Source organism: Aquarana catesbeiana, linkage group LG03 (genome assembly GCF_042186555.1).
Source record: "Aquarana catesbeiana isolate 2022-GZ linkage group LG03, ASM4218655v1, whole genome shotgun sequence".
Classification (NCBI taxonomy): Eukaryota; Metazoa; Chordata; class Amphibia; order Anura; family Ranidae; genus Aquarana; species Aquarana catesbeiana.
Window position 1 is genome coordinate 342406526 of NC_133326.1, and position 6000 is coordinate 342412525.

The following is a 6000-nucleotide window of genomic DNA, read 5'->3' on the forward strand; positions in this document are numbered from 1 at the left end:
CCCGACTGGTGGAGGGCTGCAGTGATGGTTGACTTTCTACAACTGTCTCCCATCTCCCGACTGCATCTCTGGAGCTCAGCCACAGTGATCCTTGGGTCCTTCTTTACCTCTCTCACCAAGGCTCTTCTCCCCTGATAACTCAATTTGGCCAGACGGCCAGCTCAAGGAAGGGTTCTGGTCGTCCCAAACGTCTTCCATTTAAGGATTATGGAGGCCACTGTGCTCTTAGGAACCATAAGTGCAGCAGAAATTTTTTTGTAACCTTGGCCAGATCTGTGCCTTGCCACAATTCTGTCTGAGCTCTTCAGGCAGTTCCTTTGACCTCATGATTTCATATGTTCTGACATGCACTATGAGCTGTAAGGTCTTATATAGACAGGTGTGTGGCTTTCCTAATCAAGTCCAATCAGTATAATCAAACACAGCTGGACTCAAATGAAGGCGTAGAACCATCTCAAGGATGATCAGAAGAAATGGACAGCACCTGAGTTAAATATATAAGTGTCACAGCAAAGGGTCTGAATACTTAAGACCATGTGATATTTCAGTTTTTCTTTTTTCATAAATCTGCAAAAATGTCAACAATTCTGTGTTTTTCTGTCAATATGGGGTGCTGTGTGTACATTAATGAGGAAAAAAATGAAATGAACTTAAATGATTTTAGCAAATGGCTGCAATATAACAGAGTGAAAAATTTAAGGGGGTCTGAATACTTTCCGTCCCCACTGTATATCTTCCTTTTACTAAAGTGAAAACTACAATTCAAGCATAGTGTATCTCTTGATTCCTAGGATCACATTAACTCTTTGATAACAAAATAAAACAAAAAAACGTGCGCTCATAATCAGTGTACAAATCGGATCATATTGAGAAGATCCAAATCAATACAAATAAAGCTAAAATAAAATTCTTGGAACGTACATCGATCAAAGTGCCATGAATAAATAATCTAAAGTGAAAATGTGTACTGGTGTGCGTAAAAAACACATATATATGAACTTAAAAAATCTAGCAGTGAATAAGTTGTCACATTAACCAATCCTTAAATGCAATAAAGCTTCTCAGCAGTGAAAGAAGTGGAGGTAGTCCATAAAGTGGATGACAGAAGGAAAAGTTCCATAAGTGTGTGTCCAATTCATAAAAGCAGGGGAAGACATCCACGATCCATCAGGTCAAAACCCACACAGATAGATGGAGAAGGGGGGAGTGTATAGATGAAACTCTCACAAAATCCAAAGTTATTGAAAGATGGACCCTTACCCTACATGGTGGACCTCCCTGTTGGCAAGGTCTTACGTGCAGGCAGATTTAGCCCTCTGCGGGGACTGTGGGTTGATGGTATCTAAATCAGCTGCTGTACCCTGCGTCTCTGACTTGGCGTGATCCAACTTGTCCACCTGAGGGGTGATAAGCCCACTTGACCCAGAGGGAGGTGGGTAAAAAGTAGAAAGGGGCTCCAATGGTGTAGTATATAAAAGATAAAATTTATTGTTGCTATATACAACAGAGCCAAAGGAAACAAACTCCGTAAAACAGTTAAAAACAAGTCAAAAATAGCCGGCATAAAAAACAAACGAACACCCGTGCATGTCATGGGGCGGACTGAGTGATGGCTTATGATGCGTAGCCACGCCCTACATGTTTCGTCACAACTGACATCTTCAAAGGGGCCCCTTTGAAGACGTTAGTTGTGACGAAACATGTAGGGCGTGGTTACGCATCGTAAGCCATCACTCAGTCCGCCCCATGACATGCACGGGTGTTCGTTTGTTTTTTATGCCGGCTATTTTTGACTTGTTTTTAACTGTTTTACAGAGATTTGGATACCATCAACCCACAGTCCCCGCAGAGGGCTAAATCTGCCTGCACGTAAGACCTTGCCAACAGGGAGGTCCACAATGTGAGAGTTTCATCCATACACTCCCCCCTTCTCCATCTATCTGTGTGGGTTTTGACCTGATGGATCGTGGATGTCTTCCCCTGCTTTTATGAACTGGACACACACTTATGGAACTTTTCCTTCTGTCATCCACTTTATGCACTACCTCCACTTCTTTCACTGCTGAGAAGCTTTATTGCATTTAAGGATTGGTTAATGTGACAACTTATTCAGTGCTAGATTTTTTAAGTTGTTCATATATATGTGGTTTTTATGCACACCAGTACATATTTTCACTTTAGATTATTTATTCATGACACTTTAATCGATGTACGTTCCAAGAATTTTATTTTAGCTTTATTTGTATTGATTTGGATCTTCTCAATATGATCCGATTTGTACACTGATTATGAGCGCACGTTTTTTTGTTTTATTTTGTTTTCCCTACACAGATATTGGTGTTTTATTCGTGCAGCTATAGTCTTTGACCGTTACTTAATTCTTTAGCGCGTTTTTTAATTTTTTGTTTAACTCTTTGATAAAACCTAGTATATATCTCCACGTAACCACTTGGGACCCATCCTCCCGGTTGAGGTGGGGTGAAGTTTTCCCATGGGCTCCTAGGCCTCACATTGTCCCGCCTAGCCGGTATCCTCTGATTACAGTTTCTGGATTCCATCTCTCACAGTTGAAGAGTGCCTATGATAAAAATTACAGACCTCTACATGCTTTAAATAACCTTTTTGACCTGCACCATGTGGAAGCATTGTTTTTCTCCGCATACCATCTGGATGTGAGTGGGTGTGCTGTTCTTTTGAATCTACCATCAAGATCCAGCCCTGACGGTCTTTGGCTTGGAGGTCGACTTGGAGGCTACCCTCGGTTCCCCTGGATCCCATCCTAGAGGTCTGAACCATCTAGAATTCCATACATCTGCCGTTTGCGGCACACTGCCTGTATGACTCTGTGTCGCTGACATTGGAGTCCACCTGTTCCGGTAAGAGCATCCACATCTCATTCAGTTGTTGATGATTTTCCATTCTTAATGTTTCCTCAAGAGACGAAGTTTCATTTCCACTTCACTTCTTTTGAATTTATATCATCTGGTGTTGGACGTTTTTGTTTACACTGTTGGTTATGTTGGACATGTTTGCATACCTTTTTTACACCATTTAGTGTTAGAGGTCTATTTTTTGGTTAACCACCATTGTTTTCAGATGGACTTTTGAGTTCTTCCATCATTTATTGTCATTTTTATGTACTATTCCACACTTATCACGATATTTGTGTACACTAGTTAGCATTACATTTTTCACCATTTTGATATCAGAAAAAAGTTGACTGTTTCAAAAGAAAAATACTTCTTCAGAAGAGAATAGGTTCATCACCAGGGGACACAAGGAAACAACTGGAGTCTAACAGAGTGGGTGGGGTTATATGAGCGCAATCTCCTGCAGTCTTCATATAACCCATTATCTACAAATGCAACTTGCCCTGTACCGTATAATTATGATAAATCCTGCTTTGCTTAGAGCACTCATAAGTACCCATTGCGATGAAAACCCATGAACATATAGAAATATAAATTGTACAATTAGGCAACATGAATTTCAAGTGCACACACCTAAAAACACATTTTTTGATATCTTTGTATAATTAAAGAAAAAAAAAAAATATTTTTTTTTTAATTTTTTTTTTAATTTTTTTTTTTTTACAGGGCTAGACAGGTTGGTCTTAGATCGTGGACGAATATTCTCGAATGGAGGTTTCTGGAGAACCGATAGCACCAAGCTTAAATCCAATGACGGCAAGAGAGACCATACAGTTCGGGTTCATTCCTCAGTTCCAGAAGTGGATCGACATTCTATATCATTGGCCCACAGCAGCCATAAAGCTAAACAATAGGTTATTGGAATTTTTTCCAGTACTTAGGGGCACTCGCCAAGGATGCCCTTTATCGCTGGGTCTTTTCTCTATTATGATTAAACCCTTGGCTGCGGCCCTGCGAGCCTCTGAAGAGGTACAGGGGATAAAGGTGGGTAGCTTGACCGAAAAAACAGCGCTATATGCGGACGATATGGTTCTTTTTTTGTGAGATTCCAAGAATTCCCTGTCAGCAGCTTTAGACATTCTTAATTCCTTTGCTCATTTTTCGGGTCTGAAAGTCAACTGGGGAAAATCCCAGATTCTCTCACTCAAGACGTCATCCCCCAGATGTGATATTCCCGTAAATTGTCCCTTGCAGAGGGTAGAGGTGATCAAATATCTGGGGTTACCTATCTCCAACTCTGTATCAGATTTTATTGCTTTGAATGTCGATCCACTTTTGACTAAACTAAAATCCAGATTGCAGGCGTGGCAAAATCTACCTCTGACACTCATAGGTAGGGTGAATTTAGTAAAAATGAAATTTTTACCTTTGTTTTTATATATATTTCGGAATTCTCCTGTTTGGATACCGAGATATATATTTAAAAGAATAGATCAACTTATAACGAATTTCCTGTGGCAGGGGCGACACCCCCGAATTAAACTCCGGGTGTTACAACTGCCGTGGAAACAAGGGGGTCTGGCAGTCCCGGACTTTCACAGATATTTCTTGGCAGGTCAGCTAGTATTCGTACACAGGTGGTTTACTCTACCTGAGGATGACACTGCCAATACTCTAGAGGCAGCTGTTGTTGGTTCATATGAGGCGCTGACACACCTCCCGTTTCGGGGTGTCGGGGCTCCATATAGGCTCACGATATCCATGCGTGCAACCAGTAGGGCATGGGTAGCAGTGACCAAGATGGGTAGCACTTCTGAGTATTCTCCTCACACACCACTTTGGAAGAATCCTAAATTAATACACTTCTGTAAGTACCCTGATCCAATTATCTGGACTAAATGTGGTATTAAGACGCTGAAAGACATAGTGGGTGGTGGGAAACTTATGCAGTTTGACGCCCTGAAAACTAAGTTTAATCTTCCCAACACTCACTTGCTCCGTTATCTTCAGCTCAGACATGCATACAATGCCCAATTTGGAGATCTCCTTGCAAAGTGTAGGGCGGTGTGGGGAGAGGTGTTCCCCAAAATGGACGGGGATGACTGGGATGATATTTGGCACATTAATTTTGCTAGATTGGTCTCTACTAGGGACCAACTCATCCAATTTAAATTCCTACATCGTATCTATCTTATTCCAGCTAGATTGGCTAAGATGTTCCCTACCCAGTTACCTAGTTGCTGGTGGTGCAGTTCCCCCACTACAGATTTCATGCATATCTTTTGGAATTGCTCGAGCATCCAAGCTTTTTGGAAGGGGGTCACAGAAAGTATAGCAGAAGTAACTGCCATTAATATACAACCCACGATAGAGGTGTGCCTTTTGGGTTTGGTAGACAATCTAGCCCCAAAGTGTAACGCGTACCTTACTGATGATACTAATCTATTATGCTAGGAAAAGGATAGTGTTATCATGGAAAAAGCCCAATCCTCCATCTGTATCAGCATGGAAGGGTGTGGTAAATAGAGACACACCTTTCTACAAGGCTACATATATTAGCAGGGGCATACCACAGAAATTTGATAAAGTGTGGGGCAGTTGGATGAATAGTGAAACTACGGTGGTGGATTGAGTGGCACATAATGGAATGCACCTGCTGTGGGATTGAACCTGTATGTAACTATTTGACATATTGAAATGTATTATTGATTGTTATTAGGGAAAGGTGGCCTTATTATTCTGATCCTGTCACTGAGTGAGGGTCTGGAAGGAGGAGTCAATGCTGAAGAAATGTAAATAGTCTTTTTTGTGTATGGCCCACTGGGTCTTGTGTTTACTTGTTATGTTAAAAAGCAATAAACAAAACTTTTCAAAAAAAAAAAAAAAAGACTGTACAGGTGGAGCCACATGCCAGAACTAAAGAGTGAGTGGCTAGGGGTCACTGAAAGAAGACTGCTAAGGCAGACACCCGGCCCTTGAGGGTGCTCAAAGCCGACTTCTGCTCAACGCCCTGTTGAAGAAAAGCTAAGATCCAAGCTACAGAAAAGGATCGAGGATGAACGCCAATCGACTCACACCAAGAAATGTACGCTTTCCACGTACGATGGTATATCTTAATAGAAGTTGACTT